The following is a 27,081-nucleotide window of genomic DNA, read 5'->3' on the forward strand; positions in this document are numbered from 1 at the left end:
TCATGCAGAGTTTACTTGGGACAAGTTTTGTGGATCTAAGTAGTAAGATACCCGTTGGAATTCAAGAGGCAACAATACTACAAAGTGGGAAAGAGGGTTCATAGTTAACCTGGCTTTCACATTATGGTTGGAATCGGTTTGTTAATCGCAAGATGCTAGATACCCCAACTTCCTCTTTATGACCTAGGGCAAGATTAAATCCTTCGACATATTCCTCGCTCAATTGTCATTAAGTGATGGGTTTTCTCATAAGTGCTTCACACCTATAAACTTTACCAAAGTTGTTCATGAGTCTTTGGAGGTGGTTAGCTTTTTAAAGCACATACGTACAAGAAGATGAGAAATAATATTCCCAACTAATTTGAAGTTATCTCCCTATGAATAGGGTATTCCCATTCATAAGCCTGACGAATTGATCTACTTCTTTCTAATTAACAACTTTGGGACTTGCCATGAATCATGAGACAATTCCAACCCCATAAGTATAAATTTCTTATTTAAATCTATACCCACTAGATTAGAATCTGCACAAGGAGAACTTCATTCTTGTTCTAAAAGAACCTGCAATCGACTTGTACCATGTTATTTAATCATTTCTATATTTATTCGCATCCTTGGTCTATGACATAAAGATGCAACAAACTACCATGCATTTTCAATACTAACACTCCTAAAAAATAATAAAGTATGCCCGAATGTATCATTTCAAATTATCTATGTAGCTCATGTTTTGGCTTTTCAATTACTGAAGTTGTTACCTATATTGATGAGATCTTCTACAACCGACAACACAGTGACAATATATGTTAGATTTTTATATGTGTTGCTCTAAAGGTGTTTCTCCTTCAGTAGAGCAGCAATACACTGAAGTTTCCACTCAGGGGAGAAGTGTACCCTGTAGCAACCTTGGTCTATGTGCAGATGGGTTGAATGCACATTAGACTCTATTTTTTGTTTTGAAGGTGTTTCTCCTTCAACAATATTTCATCTTAGTAGATCCTTTCGGTCTGCACCTTCAATAGATGCATGCAACCTTGGGATACATGCTATAGATTATAGTTTTCCTATGACAGTGTAGCAGCAATGAAAGAAGTGCATCGACTTTAGGCATCTTGTGGGTTTTGTATGCAAACATTCTTGTTTATTGTTTCCCAAACATAGATAGAGCCATATTTAGTATGCTTTTATAGTTTGACTTAGATGCTCACTTTTCTTAATTTAGGTGTTTTTCTTAGTTCTTTTTTATGCACAGATTTATCTTTAAGAAAAGTGCACAGTAGAGAAGGGTTCTATATTTCGAGCAGGAGACATACTTATAGGTAGGAGGTAATCTATTCTAGGAAGATTTTTCCATGTAGGTTAGGTGCTTTATGTGAGAATCCCAAGAGTGGCATTATTGTAGCAATAAGAAATTCATTTATTTTGAGTTCTTAATTAGTGCATTGATAGTATATTGTTTATTTCATGCAATAAATCAATAGTGTATGATCAAATTATAGTTAAGCTTGTCATAAGATTTTGAATTACCCTCTTTCAGAGGGAAACTAAAGTGTGTGTCAATCTTGCACGTCACAATTGTATCATGCAGACTTTACCTGTTACGAGTTTTGTGGATCTAAGCAGCCATATACCTGTTGGAATTCAAGGAAACAATACTACAAAGTGGGAAAGAGGTTTCACAATTAACCTGCCTTTCACATTATGGTTGGAGTCAGTTTGTTGGAAAGATGTTGGATACACCAAATTCCTTTTTATGACTGAGTGCAAGATTGAATCCTTTGACATATTCCTCATTCAATTGTCATTAAGTGATGGGTTTTCTCAGAAGTGTTTCACATCTATAAACTTTACCAGACCTGTTATTGAGTCTTTGGATGTGGTTATCTTTTCAAAGCACACATGTACAAGAATACAAGAAATAATATGCCCGACTAATTTCAAGTTATCTTCCTGCGAATAGGGTGTTCCATTCCATAAACTTGACGACTCACTTTGCTTCTTTCTAGTGAACAAATTTGGGACTTTTCATGAATTGTGAGACAATTCCAACCCCATAACTATCAATTTCTTTTTTAAAGTTATACCCACTAGAATAGAACCCACACAAGGAGAATTCCATTCCCATTTCAAAAGAACCTACAATCGACTTATACCATGCTATTTAATATTTTATGTATTTCATTGCGTCCTTGGCCTATGACATAAAAACGCAACATGCTACTGGTGAGCCCCAGTATTGCAGCAATAATATTGCAACTCCTAGAACTCCACAAGTACTAGCTCTTGCCGCAGCTGTCACTTGGTTAGCTGGCACAAGTCCGATAGGAGCTTAAGCCAACTTCTATGAGATCTTAGAAGAAGCTTTTTAACTGATGGATGAAAGATAACTCAAAGGAAGTTAATCTACTTGCGGAAAGAAACTGAAAGCCAAAAAGAAACGCAAACCCTAATTCTACCAGCTAGTCGTACTGATGCAAGAAGGAAGATGCAAGCTATTGAATGAGATTCCATTGACTTCTAAGAAGACGAAATGCATGTATCTAAGCTATGTCTACAGAAAAATCTGAAAGAACCATCTTTTTGTATTTTTGAATAAGTTGTCACAATTATCATGCATGCAATTTAACTGTTTTTTACTGTGCAGAGGTGGATTGGTGAGAGGAAATACTTGGAAGAGGTCGGGAAGGTTCAGAGAGGACCTAAGGGCTCCCTAACACCCTTCCAGAGAGTTTCATAGAGTTTGACTATTAAGAAACCTCATTCATGAGCTTCTACAGGAAGTCTGCAGGGGTTCTACAAGATGTTTTGGAATTTCGACAGGATGTTCTGTGATTCTCTACAGGATGTCCAGAAATGGAATTTTGGAGCATGGATGGAGGGAAAAAGGTGGAGGAATGAGTATGGAGGTGAAATAGGGGTGTAGGTGAGTTCAAGACTTGGAGGATGGAGTTGAGGAGTGGCGCAGATGGTGAGGTTTGTTCAAGGAGGGATGAAACGATGTTGCACAAGAAGATGAGAATCATGGCAAAGTAAGCAAATGAGGAAAATGTAAGGTAAGGGTTATAAGTGAAGGATGAAGAAGGTAGGTTGGATGGAGTATGGGCAGATAAAGAAGGGTAACAGGTACTCTGCAAGTGGTTTTTCAAACTGAACAAAAAAACACTTATAAAACCTACGACCTAGTTACTTTACTCTATTCTGACCTAAGTAACAGCAAAAGGAAATGAACAGAAGTTTATTCGAAATGAAATGTCTGAAATAACTTATGAAACTAAACAATCATCAACTGAAGCATTTAAACACTACTAATATTAGCATCTGTAAATGAGGATTCCAACACTAAGAATTGCATGACAAAGCAAAACAACATTTTTGTTGGCATTAATGTCACCTTCGTCCCAGCTGACGATCCCACTGAGGGAGAGGTGAGATCAGAGGTGCTTGATGGCCTTTTTCTAGAGATATTCCCTATTACTAATCTATCAACTAAATCTAAACATGAAGAGCTACTTTAACCACAAAAAGCAACCTAAATAACAAACCAAAATTTAAATCTAAATAGCAAATTTTATTCTAAGAATGGAGCAAAGACACATAAAAGTAAACAAAGGAGGTACTAGGCACTTAATATGGGCCCAACCCCAAGAGCTATAGCCTCCTAAGAGAGATTTAGAGCTGGTGCAAAGCTGGATTCATCTTTATTGAGCAAGAAAAGAAGAGTTACATCGAAACTGTCCACAAGGGAAAGCTTGAAAATGTGCTGAAATGCAAAGCTAATCTACTTGCCTAAAATCGAACTACAAACTAGCTAACTTCTGCCTACAAAGTGACTAACTACTGGCTAACCCAAATGAGGCCCTAAGCCTTCTTATTTATACAAATTGAGGACCCCAACAACCCTCCTAAACTTTAGGAACTCGGCTGCCAAAACTTGTAGTTAACAGCACTTTTATTAGCACTTGCTCGGCTGCCCTTGTGATAATCGATTTGGTGGCCCTTGAACTCCGAGCTGATGGTGGAGAATTTGAGGAAAGGGCCCATAAATGAAGGGGACACCTTCCTACAAATCCTCTCCGTTGTTCTCCCACAAATTTGGCTGCCAAATGCTCATTAAAACCTTTGATTTTGTCTCCAAATTGACCAAAAAGACTACACAAAGCACACATTAGACTTGTTGGCATAATGACTAACCCAATTCACTCTATTAGCATAAATATAATCAAAAACATGCAATAAACTAATGAGAATGGTGGATTAAGTCGAATTAGGAGGTTGAATGAGCCCATATAATTATCCATTTTTAGGGCTCATCATCACCCCCCTACTGAAAGTGTTGCTCATCCTCTAAGCAACTAATCTATCTCCTCATGTTTAATGGCCCTGGTGGCCTCCTTGTCATGCCAAGCTTCTGAAGTGATGTCCTCTTTTTGGTCATGAAACCATGCTTTTCTCTCTGCTTCTTCCCACTTCCTGTGCTCCTTTTCCTAGAGAATTCTCAGCTTCTTGTAGAACTGTCTCAGCATCCTGTAGAGAGGCCTTTGTGTCCAACATTTTCATTCTTTCTTGGATGTCTTCAGGCTTCCCCGTTCATAGGTGATGGATGCCTTGGAGGGAGACCTCTCCTTTTGTGTAGCTAGGGTGTCTACCATTGCAATTGGCTGTTTTGACTGTGGTTGGGGTCTGCCAGTTTTAATCCCTACACTCCTTCTTGCCTTAAAATACAGGGGGGGCTCCCTCTTTCGCTTTTCCTTCTGCTTGGGAGATGTGCTTAGGGTGGCCAGCATAGCTGCTGCCTCCCTAGCTAAAATCTCGGCCGATTTCTCCTTCTGTTTCCCTTTCCCCAGACTTCCTGTAGAAAGTCCTGTAGTGGTCGTTTTCTGGCTTCCTGTAGAAGCAGTTTTTTGGCTTCCTGTAGAAGCAGTCTGCTGGCTTCCTGTAGAACCAGTTTTCCTTGATTTGGCTTGCTTGGCTGGGGGTGCCTTCTCTTTGACTTGTGCTGTGGTTGCCTTGGGTGTGCCTTTACTTGTTTGGCCCTTTTTAGTCCTCTCTGGCCGGGTTTGCAACCGCTTCTCCCTTGGCGTTTGTGTTTTTACTTCACCCACAGCTTTGGCCTCACCAACTTGTCCTTTTTCTTGCTTTTCCTTCTTGCTTTTTCTGTGGTGGTCTGTCCTGGGTTTCCTTACCCTTGGCTTTCTCCTCTGCTGTTTCCTGACCTACTAGGGGACCTTCTCGTAGTTGCTGCTCTTCAGAAATCTATGTTATGTCTGCCCCTTGAGTTTCTTGTTGCCGTGACTAACTTTTCAGCAGTGCATTTTCCTCCTGTAGCTAGGAATTTTTTTTTAATGCTTTCATTGTTTCTTATCATAGCCAACTTTCCTCTTAATTCCTTTAGCTTGTCCTCCATGTGGTGTCGAGTGTTTTTTCCAACAAAATGCTCAGGTGAGAAAGCAAGTAGAACTGAAAACACAGGGATAGCTGAATTTTCGTCTTTTTCTAAAACCAATTAAGGAATTTCCCATGTGCCTCTCCTTAGAACATCAAATTGCAATATTTCCCTTTGTTTTAAACTGCATTTATCCCGAATTTGAATCTCTGCTTTTGAAAAGAAATTTTTGTTTTTGACAGAACAGTGGATAAATAACACAGGTTCTTTTCAGAGAGTAGGCAAATATGCAAATTCGTTTCTTTTTTCACACAGGCTGGTTTCTATGGTTGAATGTATTTTCTTTACAGTAGAATTTGAGAAAGAAGGAGACAAACTTTGAGTGGAGAGAAGAAAACAAGAATTGTGTAGAACTCAGGGAAAATATGCATGAAGACGTTTAAACTTCACTCTTTTTTCAATCCACTGCTGTGTGTTTAATCATTCAAATAAGTCATATGTAGATAGATTTCCTTGAGCCTACCTCATTTCAAGCTCGATTTTTGACAAAAATCTCAGGTTTTCCTTCTACAGAGCTGTTTTATGCGTTTCCTATAGAAGACTTCCTGTAGAACGAACTGCGCTTCCTGTAGAGCCCGACAGGCGGGATTTTTTTTTTAAAATGGTAGAAATCTCGAGAAATCGGGCAGGAATCTTGCAGAGGACCACTGGTTAACTGATCTAGACATGGTGGACGCGTGCTCCAATTATGACCGCAGTTGAACAGAGGGTGGTGAGAGTCAGCCGAGCATCATTTAATTTTGGCGTGATTCGTGGTGAGGGAGTGTAGTGGCCAGGCGTACGTGGCCACATGCAGACGACAATGCTGTGATGAGCTGCATGTCCTCTTATCGTTAATCAGTTGCACTGAAGTTAAAACCTCTACCACTGTCTGTTTTTTTTTTTTTTTTTTTTAATTTCCCGTGACTGAATACACACATGCGTTGATGATCCCTGGATGAGTGCAATCAGACTTGCTACCTTTTTGGCTGAATCCCACCATCTCATTCGTTTAGGCAGTTCTCAAATTACATTCATGCAATCAGAGGAATGAGTTTCAGTCACGTACCTGGAAGTCGAATGTGGCTGCTGTGAGGTGCTTTTTGCTGCTGCATGCATTTGTTTCGACGGTTGCATGATGGCTTGGTTGCTGATTCATGGCTATTTTTTCTTGTGCAAGTATCCTCTGGTCAGATCCACACTGCAGGGGTTGGCTTCCACGTTTAGATCTGCACCCTCAAGCTGTTGATGTTGATTTTCCCATAGGACAGAAAATTGTTTTCGCCATTGCTCCCGAATGATAGATTAGATCAATCTGAAACTTTCTGAGCATGTTCCTATCATCATTATGCACCTCACATAGAAAAATTGTGATCAATGGATGCACATATTTCGAGAAAAATGGAAAATGGCTGAAGATTTCTGAGATCAATTTCTCAGAAACCGTGCATCGGAATCGGCTGAAACTTGTTGGGTAGGTGACTATCACCCATATGCATCTCCCCATGAAACAGGTTTTGAAACAGATGCACAGATAGGGAGAAAATGCAAAAATGGCTAGAGGTGATGGAGGCGTATTTCTTGGAAACCGGCACCGGAGTGGGCTGAAATTGCTCGGGCATGTAGCCATTGTCCCCATACAACTCCCCCTATAACAGTTTTGCAAATGGATGCATGGTTTTCAAGCTAGGGAAAAAACAAATTTTGTTCTATGTATTTTTTCTTCAAAGCATTCTGCAAGTTTTTGCATGGAAAGAAAAACTGAGCTTTGGCTGTGATGCAGGCATGGAGATGATGGAGGAGGAGTTTGAAGATTGTATAAGGACTTCTGAACCCTTGAGGAAGCTATTTCAAATCCATTTCTAGCTTCCTGTAGAAATCCTGTAATTTCTATAGGAACTTCCTGTAGAACACACAGTTTTGAGGAAAGAAGCACAATGATATGGAAAAAATGATGGAGAAGGGCGAGAGATGGAAACATGGATGATTGCAGGCCTCATGGATGGGTTCCCGGCCTTCAGGTCCTCTTCAGAGATCAATTTTGGCTTGTTTGTAGGCTTCCTATAGAAGACACAGAACTTCCTGTAGAAAACACAGAACTTTCTGTAGAAGGCACATAACATCCTCTGTCTTTTTTTGAGCGATCCTCCTGACCTGCAATGTCCTTCTTGCAACCTGCAATTATCCAATGGAAATTAGGTTTATTTTTCTTTTTTTTTTCTCTTTTTTTTTTGAAAAACAACTAGGGTGCCTCATGGAGGTTTTCACCCTAATTGCTTGCCCTGGGCGCCTCCAAGGGAGGTTTTCACCTAGAGATCTTATTCCCTTTTTATTTTCTCTTCTTTTCAACCCATTGATCGCCTCATGGAGGTTTTCAATCAATGAGCCAATCTAAGGCGCCTCCGAGGAGGTTTTCACCTTAGATTTTTATTTTCTTCTTATTTTCATTTTTTCTCTTTTTTTTTTTTTTTCTACCCTACCCTACTTGAAAAACAAAATCATTTTCAAGTGTAAGAATACTTCCAATGGAGCCATGTGCACATCGAGATTAGAGACAAAATGATGTGGAGGCTTGAAATGCATGCTTTGACAACTATCCGGATTTCAGAGACCAAATGATCTGACTTTGAAGGGATCAAACATAGCTGAGGAAGAGAGTATCGCTGCAACTTAGTGATTGTCTGAAACCATATCTCAATATAGCTCTGATATCCTTGGTCCTTTTGCTGATCTGGACCATGTTTCATGTCACCTTCTACCATGACTTTCTCATCTTCCTCTTTTTGCTGATATTTCTCTTGAATACATGGAAGATTTGATGGTAACCATGAGGGAACTCTCTCGATATCTGATTTTGATGCCTTCTCTTTATCAAGTGTGGCCCATGGTTCTTTGATCTTTTCTTTTGAATCTTCTTTTGCCTTTGGTCCTTTAATGTTGTCAATATAATCTCTGTTTTGCAACACTCTTCCTGAGCTATGGTGAAGATCGTTGAGCTCAAGAGGAGTCATTTGAACATGTTGTGTCTCAGCATTGCAATTGTGTTGAGCTGCTCCAATGGGCAGGTTTGGGAATGGTGGTACAGGTAGTTGAGTGGGGGTGTATATTTGAGATGGATGTGGATGGGGTTGTGGTTGGGCAGGTATTTGGGGTTGCCTTGGTGGAGTAGGAGGCGATGGTTGTGGATGAGCAGGTGGTGGAGGAAAAGGAGCGGGAGGAGTATTGCACTGGGGCCTTCACCCCTGATGAGGTGCATTCCACTGAGGCTGTGGCTGAGCATAAGGGTGAAATCAATGAATCGCTAGTTGAGCATGATATTGAGATGTGAAGGACCAAGGAGGAGGTGTGGACCAGGAAGGATGAGTAGGGGGACCCCAAGAAGGCATGGAAGTGGCTTGATAGGGATCATAATAGGTCTGGGATTTCCCTTGCAGTTCCTGCTGGTAAGGTATGGGTCCATGTGGCCTCCTTCAGTTCATGAAAGAGAGTGATTCAGTCGCTCCTTTGGTTCTCTGATATGCAGCTTTAAGTCCAGGCAAGGAAGGGCACTGATTTGTAGGATGGTCTTCTTCACAGATAAAACACACTTCTATGGAGTGCAATGGACATTCATTCCTAGGATGCTTTCTAGTGCACCTGGGACAAAAGATGGCCAAAGACCTCTTGGCTTCTTCTTGCTTCTTTTGGATCCGTAAGGTATCCAGTTGCATGGCAAGAAACTGCCTGACCTCGCTCTTGAAATCTTCCATCTGATTTGAAAATTCGTTGTCGGATAAGGTACTGCTCCCAACATTTCTGCTTGTAGCCATTTGCTCCAGAGGAATGTTTTCTTCTTCTTCTTCCTTCGAGGTTCTTCAAATATGTCTTGCTATCCACCTAAGGGTTCTTTAATCACAACCATCGAATAAGAGAGAAGGTTGGCTGTGTGAAGAAGTGGGGGTGTTGTGCAATCATTTTTTTTACTTATCTCTACTCCTACCAGGAATGAAATCAAATCTTTTTGGTTGATTTTTTTTTTTTTTTTTTGTTCTGCTTGTACCTGCAAAAACTAAAATAGATTGAACTGCAACTAACTATCTTGCTGAAATGAAAATGCGGAATTGAAATGAAAGTAGGAAAGGACTAATCTATTTTGCTCAAATGAAATTGCAGGAATGAAATGCTAGTCTATGCTTGCAGAATTGAAATTGCGGAATTGAAATGCTAATCTACGCTTGCAAAAATGAAATGAAAGCAGGAAATGTCTATTCTACTTTTGCGGAAATGAAATTGCAAAATGGAAATGAAATAAACTACTTAGCAGAGGGTTGTAGTAGAAAATAAAAGAAAAGCAGAAATCACCAATACTCTGACGCTTCCCCAGCAATGGCGTCAAGAAGAGTGGTGAGCCCCAGTATTGCTGCAATAATGCTGCAACTCCTGGAACTCCCTTCTTTAATTTTATCAACCCGGTAGTTCGTAACAAACTTGGAAGCGACGGTGATGTATGCACAAGTACTAGCTCTTGCCGCAACTGTCACTTGGTTAGCTGGCACAAGTCCGCTAGGAGCTTAAGCCAACTTCTATGAGCTCTTAGAAGAAGCTTTTTAACTGATGGATGAAAGCTAACTCAAAGGAAGTTAATCTACTTGCGGAAAGAAACTGAAAGCCAAAAAGAAACACAAACCCTAGAAAACCCTAATTCTACCAGCTAGTCCTACTGATGCAAAAAGGAAGATGCAAGCTACTGAATGATAAGCCATTGACTTCTAAGAATATGAAATGCATGTATCTAAGCTATGTCTACAGCAGAATCTAAAAGAACCATCTTTCTATATTTTTGAATAAGTTGTCACAATTATCATGCATGCAATTTAACTGTTTTTTACTGTGCAGAGGTGGATTGGTGAGAGGAAATGTTTGGAAGAGGTTGATAAGGTTCAGAGAGGGCCTAAGGGGTCCCTAACACCCTTCCATAGAGTTTCACAAAGTTTGGCTATTAAGAAACCTCATTCGTGAGCTTCTATAGGAAGTCTGCAGGGGTTCTACAGGATGTTTTGGAATTTCTACAGGATGTTCTGTGATTCTCTACAGGATGTCCAGAAATGGAATTTTGGAGCATGGATGGAGGGAAAAAGGTGGAGGAATGAGTATGGAGGTGAAATAGGGGTGTAGGTGAGTTCAAGACTTGGAGGATGGAGTTGAGGAGTGGCGCAGATGGTAAGATTTGTTCAAGGAGGGATGAAACGATGTTGCACAAGAAGATGAGAATCATGGCAAAGTAATCAAATGAGGCAAATGTAAGGTAAGGGTTCTAAGTGAAGGATGAAGCAGGTAGGTTGGATGGAGTATGGGTAGATAAAGAATGGTAACAGTTACTCTGCAAGTGGTTTTTCAAACTGAACAAACAAACACTTATAAAACCTACGACCTAGTTACTTTACTCTATTCTGACCTAAGTAACAGCAAAAGGAAATGAATAGCATTTTATTCAAAATGAAATGCGTGAAATAACTTATGCAACTAAGCAATCGTCAACTGAAGCATTTAATCACTACTAATATCAGGATCTGCAAATGAGGATTCCAACAATAAGAATTGCATGACAAAGAAAAACATCGTTTTTGTTGGCTGCAATGTCACCTTCGTCCCAACTCACGATCCCACTGAGGGAGAGGTGAGATCAGAGGTGCTTGATGGCCTTTTTCTGAAGATATTCCCTATTACTAATCTGTCAACTAAATTTGAACATGAAAAACTACTTTAACCATAAAAAGCAACCTAAATAACAAACCAAAATTTAAATCTAAATAGCAGATTTTATTCTAAGAATGCAGCAAAGACACATAAAAGTAAACAAAGGAGGTACTGGGCACTTGAGATAGGCTCAACCCCAAGAGCTAAAGCCTCCTAAGAGAGATTTAGAGTTGGTGCAAAGCTGGATTCATCTTTATTGAGCAAGAAAAGAAGAGTTACATCGAAACTGTCCACAAGGGAAAGCTTGAAAATGTGCTGAAATGCAAAGCTAATCTACTTGACTGAAATCGAACTACAAACTAGCTAACTTCTGCCTACAAAGTGACTAACTACTGGCTAACCCAAATGAGGCCCTAAGTGTTCTTATTTATACAAATTGAGGACCCCAACAGCCCTCCTAAACTTTAGGAACTCGGCTGCCAAAACTTGTAGTTAACAGCACTTTTACTAGCACTTGCTTCGCTGCCCTTGTGATAATTGATTTGGTGGCCCTTGAACTCCGAGCTGATGGTGGAGAATTCGAGGTAAGGGCCCATAAATGAAGGGGACACCTTCCTACAAATCCTCTCCCTTGTTCTCACACGAATTTGGCTGCCAAGTGCTCATTAAAACCTTTGCTTTTGTCTCCAAATTGACCAAAAAGACTACACAAAGCACACATTAGACTTGTTGGCATAATGACTAACCCAATTCACTCTATTAGCATAAATATAATTAAAAAAATGAAATAAACTAATGAGAATGGTGGATTAAGTCAAATTAGGAGGTTGAATTAGCCCATATAATTATCCATTTTTGGGGCTCATCAGCTACCTTGCATTTTCTATACTAACACTTCTAAACAATAATAAAGGATGCACAAATCTATCATTTTAGATGATCTATGTAGCTCACCTTTTGGTTTTTCAATTATCGAAGTTGTTATCTACATTGATGAGATCATCTACAACCGAGGCCATGGTGACAATATCTGTTAGAGTTTTATCCGTGTTACACCAAAGTTGCTTTTTATTCAGCAATGCTACAATACATTACAGTTTCCATTCAGCGGAGAAGTGTACCTAGTAGCAGCCTTGGCCTGTGTGCAAATGGGTTGAATTCATAGTAGACGTTATTTGTTGTTTTGATGGTGTTTCTCCTTCAATAGTACTTCATCTTAGTAGATCGTTTCAATCTACACCTTCAACAGATGCATACAACCTTGGGGTACATGCTACATATTCTAGTTTTTCTATGAGGGTATAGCAACGATGAAAGAAGCGCATCGATTTTAGGCATCTTATGGTTTTTGAATGCAAGCATGCTTGTCTAATGATTCCCAAACTTATATAGAGTCATATTTAGTATACGTATATAGTTTGACTTAGATGCTCACTTTTCTTAATTTAGGTGTTTTTCTTAGTACTATTTTATGCACAGATTTATCTTTAAGAAAAATGCACAGTAGAGAAGGGTTCTGTATTTTGAGCAGGGGAAACTCTTCTAGGTAGGAGGTACTCTATTCTAGGGAGCTTCTATCATGCATGTTAGGTGCTTTATCCTAGATAGAGTTCCAAATCCCTACTTCCTTGACAAAGTCTCTGCCACACAAGACATGGTGGACAGAGTTCCAAGTCCCTAAATTTTCCAAAAACCCACCTGATCCTAGTTATCTAGCCTAAATTCCTTTACATTCCAGACATCTCTTGGCAGTGATTTCATGGAGAGAGCCCTTTCTGTTTTGGTAGGGAAAGCTACCAAACTAAAAGCTTGGTCTCTGGTTACCTTCGTCGATCTCCTCATCGGCCTCGGACATTGTGGAGGATAACCAAGCGCATGACAACTAGGGACTGCCAAGGTGTTCTAGTGAATGTAAGGTTCCCAAGTCATGGAGGAATGTAATGCTAGTTGTGAGGTCGTGACTGCAAAGGGGTGTTAGGGAATGCTATGACATGCTAACATGTGCCAGATAGTACGGAGACATGTCGAAAAAGATAAGATGTGTCAAGTGCTAAGGCATGTCAAGATGTATAAGGGTTCCATGTCCCTACTTCCTCTCCTTCCATATGCTATCCACATATGACATTTCCTTTGCAATATTTGGTGCATTTGCTAGTTATATGTCATTTATAGGTTGTAAATGTCTTCATAGTTTCACTTCTAATTGAGTATTCAACTGAACATATTGATTCTCTTATACATAACTAATGTTCCCTCGACCCACTTTTCATAATTTCAATAACCATTAGGTAGGGACTTGTAGCTTCGATGCTCCTTTGCTTGTTTAGTAAAATATTGCCAAGACTTTAATTTATTGAAAGTTGTAGAATTTACAATTTATGAAGTTTCAAGGTCTAATTTTTAAAAGTATAATTCTTTAAAGGCTAAAAACTCAATGGAAGAGCACCTGCTTTACAAGCAGGAGGTTGGTGGTTCGATTCCGTCATGCCCTGACATCCATATGGAATGGTGATGATCAATTTTTGGTGGCAGAGGCTCTTTTGACCATCATCAATGAGCTTTGGTGACATTTTTGACCCTCACCAAAAATATGAAATGGTGATGGTCAACGAACGCCACCATATATACACATCAATAGTGACAACCCTCAAATGTTCATAACCATAAATCGTTATTGTTCATATGAAATGGTGAGGGTCATTGTCTGTTATTATAGTCATTATTTCTGATGGACCTTGAATTTCACCACAACACCTATACTTCTAGCAATGCGGCTTTTGGTGACGGTCAACGAACGTCACTATATATATGCACCAATAGTGAAGACCATTAAATATCCATCCTAGTAAATCATTTTTTTCATATGAAATGGTGATGTAACTATCCATCATTATAATCAATATTCATGATGAACCTTGAATGTCACCATAACACCTATGCTTTTGGCGACGCGACCTTTGGTGACGTTCAATTTTTGGTGATTGAGGCTATGGTCCTTCACCATTGCTCATATGCAATGGTGACAGTCGCTATTTGTCATTATAAATCATTATTGGTGACTAACTTTGAATGTCACTAAAACACCTATACTTTTGGTGATGCCACCTTTAGTGACATTAAGTTTTGGGTGACGGAGGCTGTGGTTTGTCACCATTACTCATATTACAATTTTGGCGACACCACCTCTGGTGATATTTAGTTTTTGGTGACAGAGGCTATGGTTCATCACCATTACTCATATAAAATGGTGACGGTCACTATCCGTCATTATAAATAATTATTGGTAACGAACTTTATATGTCACTACAACACCTATACTTTTGGCCATGCCACCTTTGGTGACGTTCAGTTTTTGGTGACGAATGCTCTTTTAACCATCACCAATGAGATTATAGTGACATTTTTCACCCCTCACCAATGTCCCTTTTTTCTTGTAGTGCAAAAAGACACGAGGATTACATTTTTTTTCATATTACACCTTGATATGTTTCTTATGGGCTTCATTAGCCATTGTGACATCACACCAGGTTTCATCTAAGCATTTTAGTTGTAAGAGACGTTCCTCTTCTGTGGAAGTTGTAGGGAGGAGTTCGATAGAAAGTTTGAGAGATAGAATTTCACATTAAATTGGAAGGATTTCTTCCAAACCATTAATCAATTGGAATGGTGTGAACCCGGTATCTCTCTTAATGGAGGTTCGATACACCCACAAGGTTGCATAAATAATAAGGTGTCAATCCGATTTTTGGACCCCTGTCATAGATTGAAGAATTTTTGAGAACTTTATTGATTTCCTCAACTTTCACATTCGCTTGAGAGTAGTAGGTAGTGGAACTCTCATGGGAAAGTCCCAAATTTGCACTCATCTTATACATCATTTGATTGCAAAAACATTTTCCATGGTTCATGACTACAGCTCATGGAAGACAAAATTGTGCAAAGACATGGTTGAATAAAAAGAGAGTAGTTGCTTTTCCGGTATTATTGTATGTAGGCATCACCTTGGCCCAGTGCGTAAAATAGTGATCCTCTACGATGATATAAACATTCCCCCTCGCCGAGTGAGGGTTACATCTCATTAAATAAATACACCATTTTTAAAAGGACTAATGGTGATAACAAGATGCAAAGGATCATGCATAACAGAATTCTTATGATCGTATATCTAGTATATGTGACACTTTTGGATAACAAGAATGCAGTTTCGAGATATGGTGATCATAAACTAATGTGCATGCATGATATTCTTGGCGGTAGCATAACAAGACATATGACCACCACGTGCCCCAGAATGGCTTTCATTTATGACCTTCTCGGCCTCCTTGTGAATGAGGCAGCACGATGAGTAAGGGTGTCACTAATTAGTATGTAATGTTTTGTTTGATATCGAATAAGTTGTTGGTCAGAGCGAGATGTATTAGAAAAAAAAAGTATCCATACGAAGATATATGATAATGTCCCCATACCAAGGATCAGATGATAAAATAAAAAATAATGAATTGTCTAGAATAAAATCACCAAATGTTGTCTCAGTTTCAGTAGTGGGAAGGTCGCAAATTAGCTCAGAAAGACCTAAGGATTTCTTTGACTTGGATTTGATGAATTCTAAATCAACTCTTGTAGGATGACAATCCACTTAAAGTACTTACCCCGTAGAAATTGTTGCAATAAGGTGTACATCATGAGGTTGCAATTAGAAACAACCATAGTTTTGTGGAGCAATATGTAATGCAAAAATCTTTGGACATCTTGGATGGCTGCCAAATATAACATTTCGACATGAGTGTACCTGAATTTGATATCATTAAGATATTGAATCAAGTAATAAATAGGATGTTTCATTCCTACGTCATCCTCCTGAACCAATACCATATCAATGGTAGTCATTGCAATGACAAGGTACATGAAATAATCTCATTGCTAATATGCGGGATATAACAAGGATGCTCAAATCAATACATCTTTCAATTCATTGAATGCCTTTTGAGATGTGTCATCCCAATGGAATGGAACTCCTTTCTTTAACAAGTGAGTAATCCTTTGGTCAGTTTGGTTTAGTTAGGATCCCTTGGAGTCATTGAAGTTGAAGGAGGGAAGAAGGAGCAAACAGATCAATGATCGCTTGTACTTTCAATGGGTCAATATGAATTCCATGTTTTAATACTATGAAACTGAGAAGTCAACCAAAATTTACACAAAACACGCATTTGTGTGGATTGAGTCAAATGCTATGATGTCTACATCATAAAAATATTTCCCTTAGATGCAACAAGTGATCAACCCGATATTTCGAATGAGCAGGAAAATTGTCCAAATAGGGTTGTACAATATGTTGATGGTGCTAGAAATATGTCAACCAAGGGGTCTCCTCAATGTGAAGTCCCGATTAGACCTCACTCCATCTGGAGTAGGAGCCCCATACAAAAAATCATCTTGGTTTCCATGTATTCTTATAGAGAAACCTCAAAATTTTGTTGGCGCACTTATGGAGAAACCTCAAAATTTTACTGTCAAAACATGCCAAAGTGTTTGGCCCTTTCTTACATAAACGCGGTCTATACCCAGTCTGCCAAAATTCACTACATGTGGAAACCCAGTCTATCAGAACACACTGCCTGTGGAAACTAACACTGCAAAAATGCATTGGCTCTAGAAACCAGGTCTATGGAAACTCAGCCTCCCTGCAAAACTCAACCTCCTAGAATTCAGTTCTACCTTAGCGAATTTTCCTGTTCCTCCTATAGTCAACAAACCTTACTAAGCTCATGCTCCTGTAATTTTTCTGTTCTTGCTTGGTCAAACTACTTTTGTTGAGTCACTTAGATGCTTAAATGAATGGCACTTCACATGTACTTATATGTCATTCTACCCAACAAATTCACCAAAGGTTGCATCCATTCACCTTCCTTTGGGTTGGCATGAGCATATGCACACCCTAGCTGATATGTCTGCATGTTCGTTTGCACGTCTGTCCACATGCACATATGCACCTCCATCTATATTCCCATATACACACCCATCCGCACGTTCATCCACACAACCATCCACAAGTTAGTCCGTACACTTGTCCACCTCCCCGTCCACATTCCCATTTCACATCCATCTGCATGCCTTAAACCAAACTCGCCATTTGCATGCGTTTAACTGAACTTGTTTTCACATGGCTTTAACCGAACTCACCATCTGCACGCATTTAATCAAACATGTCTGCCCTCACCTTTAACTGAACATGAGTCGCCTTCAATCGAACTTGTGACCTGAACGCATTATCAATTAACAAGTTTGGGTAGTCACCTTAAGATATGGGGCCATGATAGATGGTATCATAGCTACAATTTTCAGATGTAATGTAATGTTCTAACCACAGTCATGCCTTCCTCATTGTGGTTCGCATTATAACTCGAAAACCTTGACTTTTTGTTCGCCCAAACTATCGTTCAGATTTCCTCCCATTCTAGCCACATTGGAGGGCACATGACCCAGCCATGCTACATGTTTCACATGGCCTACCTATGCCCTCCCTTTGCATGCTCTGAACAACTCTGCCAAGTCTTGAACTTTGGCACTGAACTCCCCTTGACTCGTCTACCTGTGCTACAATGTTAGGAGTATTAGAGCCCATTTTGCAAAAAGGGGGCTTTGACAATTGAAGCAGGAATATGACAATAGTGGTTGTAGTTGGTATTGAAGTTGAGCACTATATAGTTGGTTGTAGCGCAACATTATGGAATTTGGCAAGGTTAAGACAACAGGTCAAAGCCGAGTTGAATAGGGAAGTGTATGGTATTGACACAATCTTAAGGAAAGTTGATGGCAGACAATGTAGAGGAATCGGTGACATGTGAATCAAGCATGAATGTTGACAAATTTTTTATGAACAAGGTGTTGGATTGTATTAAAGAAATATCTTTAGAGATGGATGCATTAAAAGCTGAGAATGTTGAACTTAGAGATAAGTTCATGAAGCATACATGCATAGGTTGGAAGAAGAGGATCCCGGCACATGGATTAAGATGTTGGAGAAGGAGGATGGAAGACTTTCAACCTTCCCATCCCCTCACTCTTTGTAGACTTAACATTGAAATAGAGCTCATTATGACCTACTCATGGTAATGAGACTTTTTTAAATGATGAGGTAGGTGTAAACTTGCCACTTTGACAACATTGATGGGCAGCATATTGCATATGCGATGGAAATTATTCATGGACCAAGCTATGGCACATTGAGCATTGGATTGATAGGTAGAGTTCTTTATTGAGTTGATGATGTGACGCGATGTTGTAGAAGCAATTGACGATGGCATGAGCAGGTTCATTCTCAGGAGTTGAGTGTGGCAATTGGACTAATCACCTATTTAGTTTGAGTCATGGGTACTGCTAGTGTGCTAAGATGTGTTTCCGTTGAGTTGGAGTATCATAGAAGCAGTTTACATCATGAAGATACATGGTGGGTTGACATTATATGAGTTACAATCTTAACATGGAGCTGAGTTGGAGGGAGAAGCCTGCCATAGGATGGGGCAACATGGAGGATTGTGACGAGTATGGTTGATGACCATGGATTAAGGAGTCTTACCCACATAGGGTGATGCGCCTTGATGAAGGTTCCCACGATGGAGAGTATGGAGTTCGTGCAGTAGGATAATTTGATGTTGGAGTTGGTGACATTATGTGACATTTTGAACTTGGAAACAAAGTTTGTCTAGATGATATTGTCGAGAGTGACAACCTTTTTAAAGTGGGTGATGATTTCAGGGCCTCAATTTGGTGAGCACCCAAGTCAACCACCGATGGGCGAGAGAGTAAAAGGACTAATGATGCAGGCACAGGTGCACTCGACTTGTGCGACAAGCAAGTGGACATAGTAGTGGGTGCATTGTAATGATGGATGCCAAAGTTCGGTTAAAGGAGACTCGTGTTTGGTTAGAAGAGCGTGATGGGAAAGTTTGGTTAAATGAGTTCGGTTAAAGGAGACTCTATCGGAGAGTGCGATGAGCGTTGGGCGATTGACTAGTGCGATAGGCATTGGGTGATCAAGAAATGTGATGGGTAGGCATGTGCGGATGAGCAAGGGTACACACCTGACCGATCATAGGTTGGCCCATGACTTAGTGAAAAATAAAAGGGGCATGCAAGCCATGTGAACGAGTTGGTTGGGCATTGTATTGGTGGGCTGAACCAAGTGTAGGGCAAACTGACATGAACTTCGTGAAATTGCTTGGAAGGCAAGTGTATAAGTAAAACATGTGTGGAGTTCACTTGATCATTCATCAAACTATCTGTACATCGTAGAGTGGGCAGACGAGTCAAGGATATTTTAGTGTAGAAGTTCAGGACTTGGTAGAGACATTTGGGGTGGATTACCTCGCACAACTTAGAACATTCTTTTGGGTGGACACCCTCCCACGCCCTCACATGACCTCGTCCATCAACATGTCCAGTTATACTCATCGTTCATAAACATGTATGAAGTGTTTAGGTGATTCAAGTGAACTACAGGGCATGCAAGCACATAATAGGCATGTCTGTCCACGGATGGGTGGAACGAAATGTTGAACAAGTTGTTGAATGAAAATCCTAAACGAGTTCTTTTTTTGAATGACCTTTTGACACGAGTTATCTGTACGAGTTTGTATAAGGGATTGTTGAACATGTTTGACACGCGTTTTGTATAGGGGTTTGTTGAACATGTTTGACACAAGTTTTGAAATGAATTTCTCGCACACACTTTGCAACACATTTCCCACACGATTTTCTAAATGAGTCACATCTACATGACCTGAGTAGGGTGCATGAACCGAGTGGCCTGCATGACCTAGGTGGGTTGCATGACCCAGGTGGGTTGCACGACCCAGGTGACCTGCATGCCCCATGCAGAATGAATGAGTTGCATGAGTTGCGGGGCATAGGTTGCATGATAGGTTTGGGATTTGGGTGAAGAGTGCGGAAGACTACACGATTCAAGTAGATAGTCAGGCAATCCTACACAACAGGCTACACAAACTAGTGCACAGGAAGATTGCTGCATAGTTGTAAAAAGATTTGTACTTGTAAAATATTATTTTAAGAGATTTTTTAAGTGATTGGGTAGACTTGATCGGGAGTTGACCCTCCCTTCATGAATGTGGGTACACTGATGTTTATTTTTGTTTGATTACATTGCACATGTTATGAAGTAAATGCAATTGAACTTAAATGAATATATTTTTGCACCATAACTAAGTAATAAAACACTTGAAGAAAAATTGGCTAAGCGTTGGATAGTTGTAGTCCGAAAGTCCAAGTTGTGGAAAACGAAAAGGCTACTCGGTGTCGCATTGTGCCCAAAGTTGGAATTTGAGTCGCCACTAGTGTGGGGCTGTAACACGTGTTACCAGAGCCAGGTTATGTGTGTGTGCCCCTTGTTGTGTTTTTGTCCAAACCAAATATGACTCATGTGTTGAAACTAAGTCACATGGGTTCAACACATGAGTCATTTGGATAAGTGGATAAATTTAACTGTCTTTAAATCATTTTTCCTTCAATTTTTTAGGAAAATTATTGTTCTACTTAATTGATTGCAAAATTAACACTCAACTAATGTAATTCACATATGAAATCATGTTAGTTAGTGCTGCCATATAAATTAAATCATTGGTAAATAAATGACTAACTTGAGATGAATATTAACCCTTCGTGTGTGCATACTACTATTAATATTTTGACATATTCCATAGAGGTTAAATATCTACCATACACCTAATACTTACTCATAATTAAATTAAAATTATGGAAAAGTGTATTATGAAATAGACATGCATATAAACATACATATATTATTATAATAACTTTAAACTTTGTTCTTGAGAATCCATTTTAACTTTAAAAAAAAAAAAAAAATTCAAAATATAGAAAATTATTCTTTAGAAAATAAATTTATATAAAACTATCTTCAATTTCTTTCTTTCTTCCTAGAGATGCACATTATGGTACAATTCGAGATCCATATTAAATCCCAAAATACCAAGCCCCAAGAGGTATCAAATATCTTTAGGTGCAAACCTCTTTTGGAGTGAAAAGATATTTTATGTTTGGTGGATCTGGATTTAAGATAGATCTAGGTTGGTATTATATAAATTTTACATCTCTATATATACAATTATTCTCATTTTTCATTTTACTAAAACTTTGATTTAATCTCTATGGAATTTCAAAGGAATATTTTTAGTTGTAGTGAGGGTATAGGGTTTAGATATATCTCAAATGTATAACTTTTTCTGTTAGATTTAATTAATTTTTTTTTTTCAAAATAAGTTAAAAGAAACTATTTATAAAATATTTTGGTTGTGAAATGAATTATGGTTTTTGGGCATGTGGTCTTGATAATCCATGGTATTGGTCCATGGTATTGTAACAAAGCCTAGTTAAAAGTTAAAAATATCCATGGTAAAATGAGGGTGAATACACATGGTTAAGAATCTCATTATATTGTAAGCATTAAGCTTTTATGTTCTTATTAGTTAAATTTAAGTATAGTTACACTAGCCTAGATCCATCTTAACCCCGGATCTATCAAGCACCAAGAGAGATTAAACCTCTCAAAGTGAAAAACTCTTTTTTTGGTGGAAAAATTAAGGAAAGGTTTGCACCTTGACAGATTTGATCGCTCTCGATGCTTGATAGATTCAAGGCTAGGATGGATCTAGGATGGTTTCAGTCATGCGCGGTGATACCGAACTTGTTGAACATATAATTATTTTGATCATTTTAAATATGCTAAATATGTATAAGATTAATTTGGTCGATTTAATTTTAAATTTGTTGAGTTACCTCAGTTTTTTGAGATGAGAGACATTGTTAGTAACTTGAATGATGAGAAACAATGAAAAAATAATTTTGAATGCAAAGTGATTAACAATATTGAATGATGGAAAATGGTAATAATAAGAAAGAAAGAAATTGCAAATAGTTTATAGCTTTAGGAAGCAAGCATTTCACGTAAGTGACCATTTCATTTAGGATGAAAATTCTAGTATTGTATTTATGGTTGAATTACTGCGAAATAGAAGTCAATATGTGGCATCAATAATTTTTATGTGGTTACACTAAAATCAATGCACATTATTAATCTAATTACTTTGAAATTAATGTACATCATACATCTAGTTGCATCAAATCAATACATTGAAGTCAATGCATCTAGAGCAAACAATAAAATAGTATTCGAAATAAACATCTGTACTGAAATCAATGCATCTAATGCAAGAAATAAAATAGGATTAGGAATCAATATCTACACTAAAACCAACACATTAGTGCAAACAATCAAATAGGAGTATAAATCAACATCTACATTGAAATCAATGCATTTAGTGCAAGCTATCAAATAGGATTAGAAATCGACATCTACACTGTAATCAATGCATCTAGTGCAAGCAATTATATAAGATTAGAAATCAAAAACTACATTAATAATTGCATCTATTTTGGTGAAAAGCCAAAATATTCATGAATTTATAGATCTAACTTCTATGTTTGTATTTATTTATTTCTGTATATTTCTTCTTCCGTCTCTCAGCTCCTTCAATCTATATGTCTATCTCCTCCCCGCTATCCTTCTCTCTCTCCCCCTCCCTCTCTTCCCCATATGTATCTCTCTACCTCTCTCTCCCTCTCTATATCTATTTCTTCTTCCATTTCTCCCCCTGACATCTATATCTATACCTCCATCCATCTCTCCTTATTTGTCTCTTTATCTCAACCCTACAAATACATGTCACACTCTCACTCTCTCTCCATATATATCTCTCTTTCTCCCTGCCTCCCTTTGTATCTCTTGTCTTCCTTCTCAACCCATATATTTATATCTTTATCTCCCTTTCTCTCTCTTTATTTATCTCTATATTAGTCCGTAAACATACACTATCTCTCTCCACATCTATCTATTTCTTTATCTATATATCTATCTATCTATCTCTCCATCTTCCTCTCCCTCTCTCTCTTCCCCTTCTCTATCTCTACATATCTATCTCTCTACATCCCTCCATCGTTTTGTCTCTATCTTCCTCACTCTCTTCCCCCTCCATCTATATCTCTATCTCACATTGTCTCTCCTTATTCGTCTTTCTATCTCACCCCCTAACAGACTCTCTCTCTCTCTCTCTCTCTCTCTCTCTCTCTCCCTTCTCTCTCTCTCTCCATATCTATCTCTCTTCCGCCCACCCTCTCTTCTCCATATCTATCTCTCTTCCTCCCTCCCTCTCTTCTCCATATCTATCTCTCTTCCTCCCTCCCTCTCTTTTCCTCCCTCTTCTTGCTTCTCTCCCCCCTCCATATATATTTATATCTCCCCTTGTCACTCCTCCTTTCACTTTCCTTCCCAACCCCAAAACATACACACACTCTCTCCATATCTATATATATATATCTCTCCCCCATCTTCCTCTTCCTCTTTGTCTTCCCATTCTCTATCGCTCTTCCCCTTCTCTCCCTCTCTCTCTCCTCTCTCTCTTCCCTCCCACTATCCTCTCTCCCTCTCCACCTTTCTCTCTCTATTTATATCTTCTTCCCTCCCTCTCTTAGCCCCTCCAATTCCATCTCTCTCTCTCTCTCTCCTCTCTCACAAATCCTCTCTCTCAAGTCCTCTCTCTATTCCTTCCTTTCTCTCCCTTTCCCTCCCAGCTCCCTCTATCTCTCCTCCCATCACACTCTCTCTCTCCCCCCTCCCACACTCCCATTATCTCCCTCCCTCTAACACCCTCTCTTCCCCCTACTTATGTGTCTTCATTTCTCTCTCTTCCCCTTGTTTTCCTATCTCTATCCTCTCATTTTCTCTCTTTTCCATCATCCCCTCTCTCCCTTATTTCATCTTCATCTCTCCCTCATCACTCCCTCTATATCTCAATTATTTTTTCTTTCCTACCCTTCTTTCCCCCTCCAAATACATCTCTCTCTCCCTCCCTCCCTCTCTCCTTCTCTCCCCACCTCCTTTCTCTCTTCCTTCATCTATCCCTCTCTCTCTCTCTTAAATCCAATCCCATTGTATTGTATTTAAGAAAGTGTCTAAATTAAAAAAACATAATTGGTTCTAAAATATTAAACTTATATTTTGGATAAATCATGTAAAAAAAAATACAATAATAAGAAACTTAAGAGAATCAGACACTATCTTTCCTATATCATTATTAGTCACTTTTCTTTCTCTCTTGGCTTGGATCCTTGGTTAAGATGAATCTACCCCAGTTCTTTATAATATTATTTATATTATATAAATTTCACATATGTATATATAAATATATTCTATTTTTTATGTTGTAACGTGTTCCCCTCTGAAAAGGACTCTCCTCTCAGATTACGTGTACATTCCTGTGCCCTTGATTTAGATGTTAGACAATTAAAATAGTTTGAACTATCGAATTCATTCGAGCGGCATTAAATTAGTTAACTTGCAATGCAGGAAGAAGGTAGTAGGTATCTTCATCATCATTTCCCCCCAACTTACCATCAAATGGCTTCAGCCACTGTGATGGCCTAGTATGGTGCTCGAGTTTTCAATGGAAAAACCAGTGCAATGGAGAATCCATTGAATTGGATATGGTTTTGTATGAATTGTTACAAGCACAACAACAACTTCAATTGTAACAACATCAAACAGTAGTAGTAGCTTCAATCCACCATATGGGTCGGAATCCTCTAGGTCCCAGAGCTCAGCCCATGAAGCTTCATGGCAGTGGCCTGTTAAAGCTTGCTATGCTTTACTGAGGCATGAGGCAGTGCCATAGGGGTAAATGGGTTGTAGAGATCAGATTCACTAAAAATAGAACCAGTTTATGGTTGGGAAATTTTGATATTGCAGAGGAGGCAGCCATGGCTTATGATTGGGTTGCTTATAGGCTCAGGGGTGACTATTCTAGACACAATTTTCCTCACCTTAAACTATATTTGGAAGTGAATTCCTTCGCCCCCTGGACTGGTAATTTCACGCTGCCATTGTCACTTGATGCCAAGGTACAAAAAATTTGAAAAATATTTAAACAACCTCTAGAAAGAATGTTTAAGACTCAAGAATCAGAATAAATTTCATGTGCATATGAGAATTCGGGCTCTCTTGGGTCAGTGCGGGATGAAGATGTGAAGAAGAATGATGTTGTATTTCAAGTCTAGAATTTGGGGGTTTTCAATGCAAGCATGCAGGACGTGATTAAGGACTCTGCATCCAACGCATCTTCTCCTTCCAATGGAGATGTGAGATTGGAGGTTTTGGATTCCTGGAAGAACTTAAGAATTCTAGTGGCTTCTCTAGTCATAAGAAATTCTGAAGTCTTCTGTTCTTCTTCATCATCTTTCCCCAACTTACCATCAAATGGCTTTGGCCACTCTGATGGCTTAGTATGGCACCTGCGTTTTCAAGGGAGGAACCAGTGTAGTGGAGAATCCATTGAATAATACATGGTTTTGTATGAATTGTTACATGTATAGTAGATTCAACAAATACAGTAGCAACTTCAATTGCAACAACATAAAACAACAATAGATTCAATTGAAACAACATCAAACAAAAACAACTTCAATTGTAACAACATCAAACAGTAGCAGTAGCTTCAATACACCATATGGGTTGGAGCCCTCTTGGTCCTAGAGCTCAGCCCATGAAGCTTAATGGCAACAACCTCTCAAATTTGGCTAACCTTTACAAAGGCATGATGCAGTGCCACTAGGGTAAATGGGTTGCTGAGATGAGGTTACCCAGAAACCGAACCAAGTTATGGATGTGTAATTTTGATACCGCAGAGGAGGCGAGCATGGCTTATGACAAGGTTGCTTATAGGCTAAGGGGTGACTATGCCAAGCTCAATTTTACTCACCTTTAACGCCATTTGAAAGTGAATCCCTTTGCCCCTCGACTGGTAATTGTGTGCTGCCATACGTTTGTTGATGAAAGTTTCTACTTACTTCTTGCCAGTTTGGAGCTTCTTTCTATTTTAATTTTGATCATGTGGTTTTGTGTCTTGGCGGTTTTAATATCCATTTCCTACCAAGATTCCTGAAGTTACAGGGTTCCACAAATTTCTGTGAGAAATGAGTTTTTTTGCACATATTGATTACTTTGGATATTTATGTAATGGAATTATTATGCAAACGAAGAAAAATGGACCTTCCACTGCAGGATTGTTAAAGGCTCATTGTGCTTGGCAGCCTCCTTTATGTATGATTCATAGACCACATTGTTTGTATTCACTGGAAATAAAGGATATATATTTTCAATCTCTTGCTTTTGTTCATTTTCGTTTGCATGTTATTTTGTATTACTTTATGTGTGTTATGTTCTGCGAGAATTTAGAATTAAGTTTTGTTTGTTTTTTATCTAACCATGCTTTTGTATTGAAGTATTTTGCAAGAACTTATTATAAAATTGGATTTACTCACTGATCGAGTAGAAACCAAACCAAAAATGTGTTGTTTGATTGTATTTCATTTACTCAAGAAAAACCCAACCTCGACAATGTCTCCATCCTACAGACGAACCAATCCATATATTGTCATTATCCTTTGTTGGCCAACAAAATACATCAAATGAATTTTTATCTAAACCAAAATATAACCTAGAAAAACTATACAGTTGGTAAAATAATAGTCACATAAATTATTTGGGCCATACTTTACCGAATGATGGATCAATGCAAATGCTTGGACTTTCCTATGTGGGTTTGCATTTTATAGTTTATAACCATTTTCTTTATTTTATGAGTTAGGTGCTATCCATAATAATATTCTCTCACTACTTACATGTCTCATGTTAGTTAAGGTGTAGTTTGGTTTGCCACATGGATGGCCTTTGCTACTTCTTAGTTCATTTTTTATATTAGTTTGGGACTTTAAGTGGAAAATTCCTAATTCTGAGTATGTTCTTCCCCTTTCACCCTATGTGATTTGGGGGAATCAAAAAGGATTTGGGAACCATTTTTCTCCTCCCTTAGGATCATAGAAAAATCAATTGGTTTAAT

General features: G+C 38.7%; 2 pseudogenes; both read left to right on the forward strand.

Moving 5' to 3' along the window:
- LOC149221287 (ethylene-responsive transcription factor ERF057-like) overlaps positions 1-25,240 on the forward strand; it is an 81,879-nt pseudogene extending 56,639 nt beyond the window's left edge.
- A 24-nt stretch (positions 25,241-25,264) lies between these two features.
- LOC149221288 (ethylene-responsive transcription factor ERF055-like) lies at positions 25,265-26,012 on the forward strand (annotated as a pseudogene).
- The last annotated feature ends 1,069 nt before the right edge of the window (positions 26,013-27,081 follow it).

This window comes from Pinus tabuliformis, chromosome Q (assembly GCF_031772625.1).
Source record: "Pinus tabuliformis cultivar Carrire ecotype Pingquan chromosome Q, CPIR1, whole genome shotgun sequence".
Classification (NCBI taxonomy): Eukaryota; Viridiplantae; Streptophyta; class Pinopsida; order Pinales; family Pinaceae; genus Pinus; species Pinus tabuliformis.